The sequence below is a fragment of the Phyllostomus hastatus genome, unplaced genomic scaffold (assembly GCF_019186645.2).
Source record: "Phyllostomus hastatus isolate PE091 unplaced genomic scaffold, TTU_PhHast_1.1 phas_contig_80, whole genome shotgun sequence".
NCBI lineage: Eukaryota > Metazoa > Chordata > Mammalia > Chiroptera > Phyllostomidae > Phyllostomus > Phyllostomus hastatus.
This window is the reverse complement of record NW_025333960.1, coordinates 14,033,069-14,048,346: the sequence shown is the minus strand read 5'-3', so window position 1 is coordinate 14,048,346 and position 15,278 is coordinate 14,033,069. Positions and strand designations below refer to the sequence as shown.

General features: G+C 37.6%; 1 protein-coding gene and 1 pseudogene across 5 annotated transcripts in view; both read right to left on the bottom strand.

Annotated features, from left to right (window-relative positions):
• The window catches only part of DLGAP1 (DLG associated protein 1), an 861,456-nt gene that overhangs the window by 501,258 nt on the left and 344,920 nt on the right, over positions 1–15,278 (bottom strand). The window lies entirely within an intron of this gene.
• LOC123826339 lies at positions 5,989–11,557 on the bottom strand (annotated as a pseudogene).

Here is a 15,278-nt window from a genome sequence, read left to right as displayed (position 1 = left end):
ACATCTGGGGCTTCGTATTCCTTGTTAAGCAACACTGTAGCCTGGAACACTGACAGAAGAAAGAAAAAGAGCCCAGGGAAAATGGGAGAAAGCAACACCCACCTTCAAAAACTGGATGGGCTGTGAAGTGAGAGGTGAACTTGACCTTTGACATAGCTCTTATAGCACAAAATTGTATTTGTTTTACAAATAGCTGAACAGGTGTGAGTTATAGGGAGACATGTAAGAGCTGTGCAATGTTTGGAGCTGCACAAAGGGGAGTGAGTTGCTTCAGTAAGCCAGTAAGCTATCTGAGGAGCCTGTGTTTTGACCTGGATTATGTTATGGAAAGGGTTGTGCTAATTCCAGACCCAGACTGTGACTAACAGTTGGAAACCTTCCTGTATGATCCTCGATGACACTGGGGTGTGCTTTGGGAAAAATGGCTGTGAGTGTGGACCGATTGAGCTATACTACCTGGGGCTCAGACCATTTTGCCAGAGAACATTTATGAGCTTTTAAAGGTCTCATATGGTTAGACAGAACCAGATGAAATAATCTCCCTCTTGCTTATGGAGTGATATCTCATCTTCACAGGTCCCACCCGCACTCAGAGGGAAGAAGATTGATTCTAAGAGACAGGCTCAGTGGGGTCTTTCTCAGAATTCTGCCTGCTATAAGGTGACTAGAGTTAAAATAGTCCATGTTTATTGTAATGTTCAGAGGAGGCTAAAATGTCAACTGACTTTACACCCCCTCCTTCACTGCTTGGCTACTTGCATTGTTTATTCAGCTCCTGATGCAGGAGGAAGGCCCTTTCCAACTTAATGAAATAATCACCAGATATAATCCAGTGGAGAATCTCCTGAGCTGCTATTCCTGAAATTATTTCTCACCTCCCTAGGTTCACTCCTGGAATCTTTTGCTCTAGGATTTCCACCTATATCAAGTTCAGGACTGATACAAGCCCAACTTGGATAAATCTAATTACCATTAATCTTAACTCAGACCATTCCAAATATCAAATCTTCATTCACCCTTTAATTCTTTTTTCCTTTCCTACCTTGTTTTATGCGGGATCATTCAAGTTTTAGAGTGCTCAATTATGTATATATATATATGTATATAGGTATGTATATATATGTATATATATAAAATGTATATATGTTACACACATGTATATGTAACACATTAAAAAGATTTCTGTGTCCAAAAAAAGAAAGTGCATGTACATATGTATATATACACATTTATATGTGTATGTGTGTATGCATGTGTATGTATTACTCTCAAGCCATTTAATTTCCCCAGTGTGTATTCATAGAATGGAAACTGACTGTAGAATTAAGTTTAATAAACCATAATTAGGAAAACAAATCATCTGTAACAAATACTGTGCACAGGCACTTTCCAAATTATGATTATGTCAGGTCCCCAAAGCTCATTTTTGTGTTATTGTTTAGAGCTAGTCCCAGAGATACTATATTTAGGGGAAAATGCTGGCTAGGTTTCCTGGTTCCCTATAGGTTTATGTAGCCCAACATGAAATAGCTGTAGTAGCAACAGTACTAGAAATCGAGGTCCTGGGAATGTGAGGAAAGAATGGAAATAAAATTATCCTCCTGTCTTTGAGATGGATCATTTGAGGGAATATTTTGAAACAGTTTCTTTTTGATAACTTTTAAAGATTCTCTGTGCATTTCTTTAATAATTTACTTTTGTCCCTTTACTATTCCTTAGAAAGTGTCTCTTCCTAGAGTCCCAGGCCCTTCTGCTGCCTGTTTTGCCACACCAGCCAACCCTACCATGCTCCCTGTCCCAGACTGGCTCCTTCTCCAAAAACTCTTCTCTGCTTACAAATCCTGTTTTGTTTTTTTTCCCAAAAATGCAAATAAAGCTCTGTTCACTTCATGAAGCTGATTCATCCAAAAGTTATGATGTTAACTGTGAGTTTCTCATAGATGTCCTTGATCAGGTTGAGGAGGCTTTTTATTCTAAATTTGTTGAGTGTTTTATCATAAAAGACTGTTGGATTTTATGAAATATTTTTCTGTGTCTAGTGACATGATCTTGTGATTTTTTAGCATATTATATAATGATTTACATTATTTAATTTTTGGAAATTAAACCAACCTTGCATTCGTAGAAGTAATACCACTAGGTCAAGTTATATCACCCATTTTATTTGTTGGGGATTTGGTTTGCTACTGTTTTGCTGAAGATTTTTGCATCTATATTCACAAGGGATATTGAACCATAGTTTTCTTTCCTTGTGATGTCTTTGCCTGGTTTGATATCAGCATAATGCTGGTCTAATAGGGTGAGTTAAAAAGTATACCCTCTTCTATCATTTGGAGAGTTCATAAGTGTTTGATATTAATTCTTCATAAACTATTTGGTGGAATTCACTAGTGAAGCCATCTGGGCCAGGGCTTTTCTTTATGGGAAGTTTTAAAATTATTAATTCAACCTGTTATAGATCTATTTAGATTTTCAATTTTTCTTGACTCAGGTTCAATAGTTTTTATTTTTCTAGGAATTTGCCCATTTTATCTAAGTTATCTAATTTGAGGAGAACATCATTTATAATATTTCCATATACTCCTTTTTATTTCTGTAAAATCAATGTTGATGTTTAGTTTTTCATTCTTGATTTGGCAATTTGAGTTTTCTCTCTTCCCTTGGTCTGTCTAGCTAAGGGATGTCAGTTCTATTGATCTTTTTAAAAAAATCAACTTTTGGTTTTATTGATTTTTTTGTTTTATTTTATCTACTTGATTTATTTTTGCCATAATAATTATGATTTCATTTTATTTGTTTTGGGGTTAGTTAGTTCTTTCTTTTTAGTGGTTTAAGGAAGAAGGTGAGGTTATTGATTTGAGATCTTTCTTCATTTTTAATGTAGGTATTTGCAGCTACAAGTGTCCATTTCAGCACTGCTGTCACCGGTGGACAAGACCATGACTTTAGCCTCCCCCTTCTCAGCTAGCTGAAGTGCCTGACTCTGTGCAGACAGTGTCAAGCTACAGTGAGGAGGGAGTGTCCCTCTGCAGGCAGAGGGCTCAGACCCTGGATGCTCTGCTGATTATGGGATTTTGGCTGCATGATTACCTGGCCCAAAGGTGGCAGGAAACCTGGCAGACATTGTGAGTGAGAGGGCAGGGTCCCCTGCCCCCAGTGGGAATGCTGGTTCCATGGCTGCACTTGAGCTTTCACTCAGAGTTGGTAGAGCTGCCTCAGTGTGGCCTGGGCCCAGAAGGCAGGGAAGCAGGGCAGCCTCAGGACTTTGAATCAGGGGAGCCCTCCCCATTGCCCAAGATAGTGGCAGGGAAAGGTTCCAACAACGAAGCACTGAAAGCTAGAAATATGAATGGGCAGGACCCAAGTGGCACAGAAAGCTAGAAACATGAATGAATAAGGCCCAGAGCAAGCCCAAAGCTGAAAGATGAATGGATAGGCACCCCTTTCCCACCAACCAGTGTCTGAAAGCTAAATAGGTAGTTGGATAAGGGGAAAGGCCCCATCCCCACCCTTTCAGCATGTGACTGCGGGTAGGACCAGGGGAAGGCAAGTACAAGTGCCATAGAAGTCAGAATGGTGGCAGGGAGTGGTGCTAGACCAAAGAGTCCTGTCAGTCCAGTCTGGGGTAAGAATGGAGTGGTGGGGAGGTGGACCCACCCAAAACATGAAAAAGTTTAGGAAGTTAACTGGTCATTCTGAGAAAGCTGGCCTGTCTCATAGCCAATCAAACATAAACTGAGGGGAACAAAGAAACATGCTCTGGCTCATCACTTGATGCTCGGGACCTGTACTCAGCTGGTGCACTGGCCTGTCCTCTCCACAGGCCACATGGCCTTAGTAGCCTCATGGCTTATAGCTTCCAGAGGGAGTCTCTATCTCTTGCTCCTGATGACCTGGTGAAGCATTCACTGGTACATTCATGTGCTCCCTTAACTAGGAGCATGTGACCTTCTGGCAGCTGCATGGCCATGGCTGCACCAGCTCCACACAGAGCCTTCAGGAGGGAGCCTGAAGCCAGACAGCAGCTAGGAACCAATTAAGCTATCTGGATGACCACTTAGCAGCTGCCTGCAGGCTCCAAAGGACAGTACTTTACAATGGAGCAAGAACTCTGGGCACTCCCTTTTGTTCTACTCTTACAGGGCTTTTTCTGGGTTTTGCAGAGGAGATGAACTACAAGACAGGGAGTCCCCCATTCTCCAAGATTGTGCAGCATCTGAAAAACCTATTTCTTTTTGCATCAGCAGCTGCCTTACGAGTTTAGCTATTGTGGCAATAGGCAGCCAAACCTTTTTCATTGTTGTTGTTCAGTAACTGCTTTAGCTTCATCCTGTAAGTTTTGGTGAATTTTAATTTTTATTCCTTTCTAATTTATCTTGGATTTTTGTTTGACCCATTGTTTATTTGTTTATTTTTAAAATAAATGATTCTTATTCATAAACTTGATGTAAATATTCAAAATTTACATTGCCAAATAAATCTGCAATGAAAAATAAACTCCAAAATAATCAAAGCATGCCAAATATGCAGCTGTCAATCTGGTAGCCATAAGATATGAAAAATTCAATAATGTATTCAAGATTTAGCCTTAGATTTAAGGAACTATAATGCTTTAAAGAATTCTGCCTTGTCACTTGTCTAAGCCACTGGCAATCAGAACTTTATACAAATGTAACCATGTGAACAAGAATGCCAGAAAAACAGTTTTCTACTATACTCTCAGCCACACAGTAATGCAGAAGTGCCAAGTCTCTCCAATGTGGCTCACACAGTTAAAAACTGAACCTCAAAGCAAATGCCTAAGAAACACTTTTGAACTTTGTAATTGGTTTATGCAGAAAAATGTGCTTCTGGATTTTATTTTTAAAGTGCTTAATAATTAGAAGTTACTTTTAAATTAAATGTGGGTATATTAAAGAAAATCTATTACCAATCAAACAGGACTGATTCAGGTAAGGTAATAAACTGGAGAGAATACTGGTTTGAGTCAGGTTTTATAAAAGAATTAACATGTGTAGAGTTCTTTTAATCTTTAAGTAAAAGCCATTGTTAGGACTACAGCATAAATTTTGAGTCTCTAAATTAGATATCTTTTTTTACTTAACTGTGCAGCTTTTGCTCAAGGAGTCTATGTGCTAATCACTTTATATGTTTATTAGTTTACAAATGATTACAACCTGCCATTAATAAAATGCAAATGTACAGTGACTTAGTACTTTCAATAACATGAAGATCTATACTGCAGAACTCCATAGGAACATTGAACCAATGCACAGACTCAGCCCAGCAAGACTGTAATGCCCCAGTGGAGATTACCACTATAAACCTTACTCGCTTCTTTGGCCTAAAAAGTACAATACAACTCAGTGAAGAGTACATCTCTGGGAAACAGCTCATATATTCACTTGGCCATAAAAAATGTTTAACAATTTGTTGTGCAGGTTTCCTATTATTATTTTGGCAATATCATAAAATGGTTTTAATCTGAAAAGGATATTGTGATTTAGAAGACTGTAAATTTTCTTTTTTAAATTTTATTTTAATAATTGTTCAAATACAGTTTTCTCCTTTTTAAATTTTCTAAACCAATATTAAACACTAAATAAGCCTTTACTGGCTCTAAATGGAATATACTGCAAATCTTCATAATGCATGAGATCATCATGGAGAAGTTACCCTAAAGTCCCAACTTCAGTAATCTGATGCTGACTTGCCTGCTTAAAGATTTCATTTTTCAAGAAAAGAGATAAAAAAGGAGTGGCCAGTGTATGTATTTATTAATAAAAATACAGTACAGACCCCACTACTCAGTCCAAGATACCTAAAATGAGCTGAATGAGAAGGCTATAATGCATACAGGGTGTCAGTTGGCAGATCATCCACTAAGATATCGTTGGTAGTGCTGTTAGAGGGGCATTCAAAAATGTATGCACATTGGAAAGATTTTCTTTAAAGCAGCACTGGGTCCAAACACAAAAGTCAAAATATTTAGCCATCTTCCTTTGGAGGGGTATACCTGCCATTTTTCTTATATATCTGTACAATGGAATTATAAGATTGTTGGGCTACCGCTACATTACACTGATAAGTATTTGCTCCAAACAGCATTTTGGCTTTGCCTCTGTCTAAGGTGGCATTGATTTGCATGATGACTGATTCTGTCCAGTAGGCACTATTCCAGCCCTGATTTGTGAGAACTTCCATACACAACATACCACCACCCAACACGTACCCTCCTGAGAGAACAGGTAATACGCCTCAAACAAATGGAGGATCAAATGGAAAGTTATCCTTAAAAGAGAAGTTAAGCAAAATATATGCTATGCCTTCTTTTACTTTTAAGATCTGAAGATCACAGTGCAAAGGACTATCAGTATCGACCTTCTGAAGTTTAACATTCCAGTCACATAAACTGCCATTTATTAATTCCACTGAATAAGTCCCTGTTTTATAGCTGTATGTCCTGTATATATCCCTGAGCTCTTCCATAAGTTTATCTTAAGCTTGCACAGATCCAGACACCATATCATTTAGGTGGTCTTGACTTTGAGTCTTCCTAATTTTCTTTAATATTGCCAAATTTTCTTTTCTAATTTCTTCATCCTTGGACTTTTTCCACTAATAGATTGCTGTTCCTTCATCTCACGGTGAGCTGAGTCTTCTAACATATTGTCAGCCATCTCTTTCTCTTCTGAAAGTCACTTCTTCTGTTCTCCTATTCTGACCCGTGGGCCATGGTTGCATCTCAATATCCAGGTACTAAAGAAGGTCATATAAACTGCAGAACTCACATGTCACACTTCAGTTGCTGACAAAGCTACTTTTGTCCTTAGTATCTTTTAGACTCTCCAAAACCATTGTCAGATTTAGGTCATCAGAGCCCACAAACCATACTGATGAAGAAGATGGATAAGATTCTTTGCGTTGCAGTGCAGCATGAGTGCTGAGGCCATGCTGCCTGGCAGCTGCACTAGGAACTGGCAGTGCAGCTTGTCCAGCTTTCAGCTAATGATGTGGGACTTCTCATGGTTCTTGTAGAAGATGGACGCCAGGAACTTGAACTCAGCCTCGAGCCTCCACACCAACACCGTCCCCTAATCTCTGGCAGGGGAGCCGGGCGATGATATGATTGTGCTGGAAGAGGGTGAGGGCGGGGGGCCAGCATCATCCTTTGCAACCCACATGATCTGACCTGTTAATTATTTAGAATGTACTATTTAATTTCCATATATTTGTGAATCCTTCAAATTTCCTTTTGTTGTTGATTTCTAATTAACTCCATTATGGTCAGAGAGAGTAGTTTTCATAATTTTAGTCTCTAAATTTACTGAAGGTTGTTTTATGGCCCACTGTATGGTCTGTCTTTGGGAATGTTTCATGTGCACTTCAGAAAAATGTTTTTTCTGCTGCTGCTGAGTGGAGTGTTGGACGGACGGGTTTAGTTGTTTTTTTCTGTTGCTAAAGTCTATGACTTTGTATTTATCTTCTGTTTTGTTATTCCATCTATTATTAAAGAGAGAGTACTGAAGTCTTTACCTATTGTTCAATTGTCCATTTCGTCCTTCAATTCTGTTGCTTTTGTTTCATCAAGTCTGTCTGTGTTTTGGAACTCTGTCCTTAGGTGCATATATGTTAATAATTGTTATATCTTCCTGTGGACTGATTCTTATATTATTATGAAATATTCATCATTATATCTAGCACCATTTTATGTTTGAAAGTCTATTTATTTTGTCTCATATTAATATAGCTACTCCAATTCTCCTTAGATTGCTGTTTGAATGGCATATCTTTTCTCATCATTAATCTTCAACCTACTTGTATATTTAAACCTAAAGTGTATCTCTTGCACACAGCATATAGTTGGATTTGTAACTTTATCCAATCTGATAATCTCTGTCTTTTGAATGCATCACTTATATTTAATATTTTATTGTAGCATTTGGATTTTTACTTGCCATTCTACTTTTTCATTTTCTATATGTCTCAGATCTGTTTTATTCTTGTTTTACTTAATAATAGCTTTCTTTGTATTAAATGGATATTTTCAAGTATAATATATTCTTTAAATAATTTTTATTTCTTTTTTATTTTTATTTCTTTTCTTTTTAATTTTTATTCTTTAAATAATTTTTATTTTTATTTATATATGAAGGGGGACCCAAAATGAACTTATTTATAAAAAATTATGTATATTTATTCTTACATGTTTAAACTTCAGTCACCTTCCATTTACCTTACATGTTTAAACTTCAGTACTCTCCATTTAATGCAATATACCATTCAAGATGTTTTCTTCCACTGCTCAAAACATGCCTTTTGATGCTTCTGCCCTTTGCTTTTCACCTCTTCCACACTGGAAAAACATGAGGATTTTTTTCATCTGGTGAAACAAAAAAAAATGTTGCTCAGGGCAAGATTGAGGGAATGGAGTGGGTGGGAAACATGGGTGAGGTTATGTTTGGTCAAAAACTGCTGAACACCCAGAGGGATGTGGGTGGGTGTGCTTATAAATCACCCATCATGAAATGGGCAACCAGAATGGAAGAATGTTAAAAAAAATTCACTGATGCCAAATGTAGCCTCTCACAACAATGCCAGCTGGTACACTGATACAGATGTGTTCTTAAAACACTCACCTAGCGAGGGAAGCCTGTACTACAAGGGCGCTGCCCTTCAGAAGATAACTTTGATTTTGGGGGAGTCCCTCCATGTATGTATAATTTTTAGTTTACTGATCTAGTGCTTACAATGTACATTTTAACTTGTGAAAATCTACTTCAGATTTATACAAAATTGTAGTGAAATAAATTTTACTATATATACCTCTATTCCATTCCATTCTATTGTTACTATCTATGTGTATATGTATATACATATATAACCAATTACTATTTTTATAATTACATAACTTATATAATTTATAGAATGTATGCCTTTTAAAGAAACAGAGAAAAAACTACATATATTTACATAGTTAATTACATTAATCTTTCTATACTATTTCTGGTTCTCTTCAATTTTTTTTGGTGGATTTGAGCTACCACTGGTGCCATTTCATTATGCACCGCAAGTCTGCTCCTGTCTACATTCTCTGTGCTGTCGCTGTGAAATGTATTGAATTTATACATGTTATAAATCCAACAATACCATGTTATGCATATGTTTTATTCATTTGCTCTTAAATAAGTTTAGAGATGAGAAGAGAATAATTATACTTTTATAATTATAATTTTATTTTTACCTACATAATTTCCTTTATTAGTACTCTTTCCTTTTTCATGTGGATTCAAAGTATTCTCTGGTATGGTCTACTATCAGCCCCAAAACCTCCATTTAGTAATTCTTGTAAGTCAGGTCAACAAACAGCTTTTGTTTATACAAGACTGTATTTTAACTTCATTTTATCAAAGATAATTTTGCTAGAAAAAATTCTTAGTTGGCAGTTTTTTTAACTTTTACTGAGGTTTCCTTATATATGATAAATCATTTTTCTTTGTTGTTGTTATCAGGATTTTCTCTTGGTCTTTCAACCTTTTGACTGTTATGTGACTAGGTATGTGTCTCTGTGCTTCTCAAAATTGGAGTTACTGAGCTTATTGGATGTGTAACTTAATGCTTTTCATCAAAAATAGAAAAATTTTCAGATATTGTTTCTTTGAGTGTATTTACTGCATCTTTCTCTTTCATATTTCCTCCTGGTACTCCTATTAGATGTAAATTAGTATGGTGAATGGTGCTCCACATTCCTCTGAGGTGCCATTCATTTCCCCACACTCTGTCGCTCTCTCTCTCTCCCCGCTCTGATTATATAGTTTCTATTGATCTCTTTAATTTTGCAGATTCTCTTTTTCTGCTAACTCAAATCTCCTGCTGAGCTTCTTTAATCATTTTTTCATTTATGTGATTGTGCTTTTCAAGTCAGAATTCCCATGGAATTTATAATTTCTCTTTTTATTGACATTTTTTATGACACAGTCATCATGTCTTTCAGTCAATTCTTTAGACAAGCTCTCCTTTGGTTCACTAAACATAATTATAATGACTGCTTTGAAATAATTTCTGCTAAGTCAGTTTTCTGGGCACCTTTAAAAACAGTTTCTATTTCCTTCATGTTTTTCTGTTTATGGGTCTGTTACGGGCTGAATTGTTTCCCCCTTAAACTCTGTACATTGAAGAACTAACCCCTAGTACATCAGAATGTTACTGTATTTGTCGAAAGGGACTTTAAATAGGTAATTAAGATAAAATGAGGCCATATGGTTGGACCCAAGTCTAATATGACTGGTTTTCTTATAAGGAGAGATTAGGATAAATACACACACACAGAGGAAAGACCATATAAAGACATGGGAGACAGATGAGATGGCCAACTATGGGTTAAGGAGAGAGGTCTTGGAAGAAACTAAACTTGATGATACCTTGATGTTGGACTCCTAGTCTCCAGAATTTTGAGAAAACAAATTGCTGTTATTTAAGTTACCCGTATGTGATATTTTGTATGGCAGCCCTAGCAAACCAATACACAGTAACATTTTTCTTGGCTTGTAATTTTTTTGGTGAAAACTGGACATTGTGAGTAATATATTGTAGCAACTGTGCATACTGTGACCGCTTGCCCCATTCTTGCTGTTTTCTTGGTCATTTATATATTTAATGACTAGAAATCTCTTTCCCCCAGTCCTCATAGCTTCTTGTTTTATATGTAGCCTGGTTATCTGGGGATTTCTCCTACAGCATAAGTCACCTATTTGTCAAAAGTTGTGCTTAAGTTCTGTCACCAGGTATATTTGTACTCTTTACCATGTGATGCGTGTCTGGCTTGTAGGCTCTGATTACAGTTTAAGTAGTTGATGTGGTTGCTTCCACATTTAATCAGGGACTGCTAGTTTGGACTTCTCCTCTCCCAGAACTTCTGAGAAGGAGCAGTCTTAGGCATACACACAGTCTTTCAGACTGCCAGGGACAGGTATGATTTTTGTTCTTCAGCCTGCTTTCCTAGGAATTGCCTCTGGGCCATGGTAAGATTTTGTTTAGACAGTTTTTGGTGAAACCCCTAGCACCAGGGAGGCTTCTGTGCTTTGATGACTGATCTAAGTGGAATGTAAGGGATGTTTCCCAGTCTGTCCACATCCAGTTCTCATTGCTCCTAAACGAGTGCAGCCAAGTACTTGCAACCAGCCTTTCTGGTCACCATTATCTCAGGAGGGCTCTTCTGGCTACCTCTTTCCACTGTTTCTGTTAAACTTCTCATCGCTCTGCTATTTGGCTTATTCCTGCTTGTATCATGGAGCTATGAGTGCCCTCTCAATTGCTTTCTCCCAAGATGTTCATTGCTTTTCATAATGTCCTTAGGTATGAAACTCTCCATGCTGTGTTCCTAAAAAAGTCAGCCCCCTCAGCCAGAGCTGTGGAGTTCATCATTCTGGAGACCTACTTCTTCCTCTGGCAGAAGCTCTGTATCACCATACGAGAGCTGGGGCAGAACACGGGGGTTCACTTTTCCCACAGTGACACCTGCCTCACCAGCAGATGGAGTGGTAGAGATGGCCCCCATCTTCTTGGCTTGCCTTTCCTTGGGTGGAACCTGGGCCTTCCATGTGAGCTATGGCTAGAGTGATCAGGGCACAAGTATTCTCAGTTTGCTGAGCCTGAGTAGAGTTTCTACAAATGGAACTTTAGGTGTAATAAAGGAGCCCTGGATCTCTTAGTCATGCTTGCCTGGAATTGAACTTTTACAAAATGGGTCTGGAACAGATGGGGATGGTAGCAGCCTGTCCCTCTCAAGGTGAAACTGTGGCCCCAGGCTGGGAGCTGGGGGAAAGAGGGAGCCCAATTTTCTGGGTTGTGCCTGCTGAATTAGAGTACCCAGAACACAGTGTGGAAAGTGAGGTCATAGTTTGAATGTTACAGACTCTTGCCTTAAATAAGATCTTTCTTGAATGAGTATTTCTCTATTTCCTCTATGTTTTTAAGACACTTGTCTTTAAATGGTTGTTTTAAAGATAATTGTTGTATCCTGTTAAGTGATTGCTTATTGTGAAGAGAATCTGCAGTGAGCCTTACTCTTCTACTCTGGAAATTATCGTTTTCTTTGCATCATAAATAACACATGTACAATTAATGATTCCTTCTTTTGTATAACTTTTTTTTTGCATGACAAGACAGTACCTTCTTTTAGTTTCATACATGGTTTTATATACCAATAACTATTTCAGTATTTTAAATGATGGAGTTACCAATAATAAGCATATAATAGGACATAGAAAAGCTCATACCTTCTCAAATTGGTTTATATTTAAATAGCATTTTATGTTTCACAATGCTATTAAATTATAACAGCATTTTGTAATCATTGGACAGTGGCTGGGGTGTTGTTATCAATAAGGATATGTAATGAGGATAATTTCTAAGAGCTTACAAGTGATTGGTGGCAGAGCTAGACTAGAACCCAAGACTTGACTTCTAACTCTCACTCTTCATCAGAAAAAGTACTTTTAAAATACCTGTTTATTTTACATCTGGATGAGTAGTAGCTTATCTACCCACAAAGATTTGGATCATTATTAAACTGCGAATATTCCATTTCTGTATTTTAATTCAATAACAATGTGATGAGACTTGTGCTTTTGATAAGATTTCCTATGAAACGAGACATCACTTGGATATCTAAAATTCTCATTGATGAAATTACTTGACATATGCACCTATTCTTTGTTTGATACAATGACTAAATTTTAAGTATCTCTTTGAAGTAAAAAAGCTATTGACAAAAAAAATCTTTTGACAGCAGAGGCAGCTGGCTGAATTAATAAGAGGAAATATAGTGAATAATGGTTCATATTAACTGAAGGATTTTCTTCAATGCAAGCACTATCTTGAAAATGAATATTTATTGACTGAAAACTAATGAAGATTAATTATAAGGCTATTTTTAAGAGACCTTTAAAAACCATTAGTTGTTTGAAAAACACCCATAAAATTAAGCCCTTTCAGAGTATGTTAGCAGTTGTTAAAAAGAGCAGTGAGCTGCTACTAAATATATCAGAATTCCCAATTAAATTGTTACAGGTCATCAGAGGGTGTCACTGACTGTGGGAAGGCTGAAGTTAAAGCCTTCACCACAAAGGAAACAATCTAGACAATACAGGCTCTGTACGTAATCCATATCAGGACAGAAAGCCAATATGAAAAGGAGAATTTCACATGACTCTCGACTTTTCATAGTTATCATCCACAGTTTAATCTTGAAGTGAATCACTGAGAGGTAACTGGTATTTATAAAATCCACAGTGTCAGTTGAGCAATGATAGACAGGTAGGAATGAGATCTGTGCTCAATGCAGCTGGGGAGATCTGAAGATTTCTCCTGAAAAATGAGATAAAAAAAATGGCAGAGTAATTGGCCACCATTTCCACAGGTTCCATTTCCTCCAAATTTAAAGTGCACAGTCATGCATACAAATCATTCATAATGCCTGTCTTCCTTTCCCCTTTCCTTCCTCTCTGTCTCTCTCCTTATCTCTCTTATCCTACTCCTTCCCTTTATTTTTCTTTTTTAAAATTCATTCCTTAAATATGCACTCCATGCCTACAATAGACTGGGTACTTTGAGAGAAACTAAAGGCAAAATTGTGAACAAGTTAAACATGCTCCTCATTCTCAATATTCACATTCTAATGGCACTGGCTGGAGGAGAGACAGACAGCTAATAAACAGACACACACAGGATGACTTCAGGTTATTACAAGTGTTCTGAAAACAGTAAACAGGCTGGTGTGCTAGAACGTGTCTGTAGCTGGGGTGGGGAGCAGTGGGGTGGAGACCAGGGAACTTGAGTTAGGGCCCTGAAGGAAGGCAGTTTTTGAAGACATAAATCTGAGACCTGAGAGTGAGAAAGGATGGACCCTGAAGACATTCCAGAAACAGCAAGAGCAGAATCCCTGAAATGAACTGGAGAAAAAAAAAGATGGGTAGATTTTGTTAAAATATACTCATAATTTGGGAGCAAAACAATGTTCTGGCAGGAACATATCAAAAATGATCATCTTAAGTAATGCTTACCTAACATCCTCAAATGATCCTACGTGCCTAGTGGGCAGAGCAAATAGAAATGCTGTTTCTACTCTTTAATTGTGAAGGAAATAACTTGGAGGTGTGACTGCACAGATCATGACTTAAGAATTCTGGGGGTGACCATGGAGCCTAGTCAGCCACTGCTCTGGGAATATGACACGTGAAGGTTGCCCTCCCTCTTCCTCGGTACCTTAGTCTATGCACAACTTCTCACAGAGATTTTGGGCAAAAGCCCAACAGAAAGCTGTGTACAAGCCATCTTTCTGATGGGTTGATTTTTGCCTCCAAGATGAATACTACTAATGTAATATTATTGGGGAAAATGTTTGAATACTGTCTCTAAAAGTAGTTATACTTCTCATTAACTAAGCAATTGCTTAGATTTTAGAATTTTGGTGTGGTTCAGGACAGGGGTATCCTTGGCATTCAGGGTCCCGTATTTAGAAACAATCACAGAGTAGACCCTCTGGCTCACACAGTCCAAAATGGCTTTTGACCCCAGGCAGAGGTTTCAGTTGGCACCATTTCTACTCATTTAGAAATAATGACCTTGAATTTTCATGTCTTCACTATAAAATATTTTGGTATCCTTTTAAGCTCCATTAAAGGTGTTAAAGGTGATTAATTCAATACTTTTTTAATTTTCCTTTTAAGGAGGAAGGTCAAGGCTTGTCATGTTAAGAGATTACAAGAACCGTATTACCCTAATAGAGATTATTTCCCAGCCTGAGAAAGAGAAAGCATTTGTCTCAGACATTTAGTCACTGTCAACTTCAGTAGAATTTTCAACAGATCCTTCTGGAGACCAGCCATCACTAGCCAGAGTTAATGGGCACAACAAAGCACATGGGAATCAGGTCATAGGGCACCAGGCAAGTAATCACACAGTCTAGTTTGGCGGCCAAATGTCATAGAGTATAGACAATGGCCTGCAAGGGCTAGTGATAGTTGGATGAAGCTTGGAGGTCAGTATATAGGATAAAGGCAAAGGGTCAGTTATTGTATGTAGTTGTAAGACAAAAGAAGGCAAATCTTACTTAAGACTCATTCATTCACTTGAGAAACATTTTAAAAGCACATACTTGTACCTGGCACCAGCAGACACAGACCAGTGTGTGTGTGTGTGGGGGGGGAGGAGGTGACAGATATGTAAATAAATGATTATAATATAAGTCAATGTGCATGTTTAAGAAATACACAGGC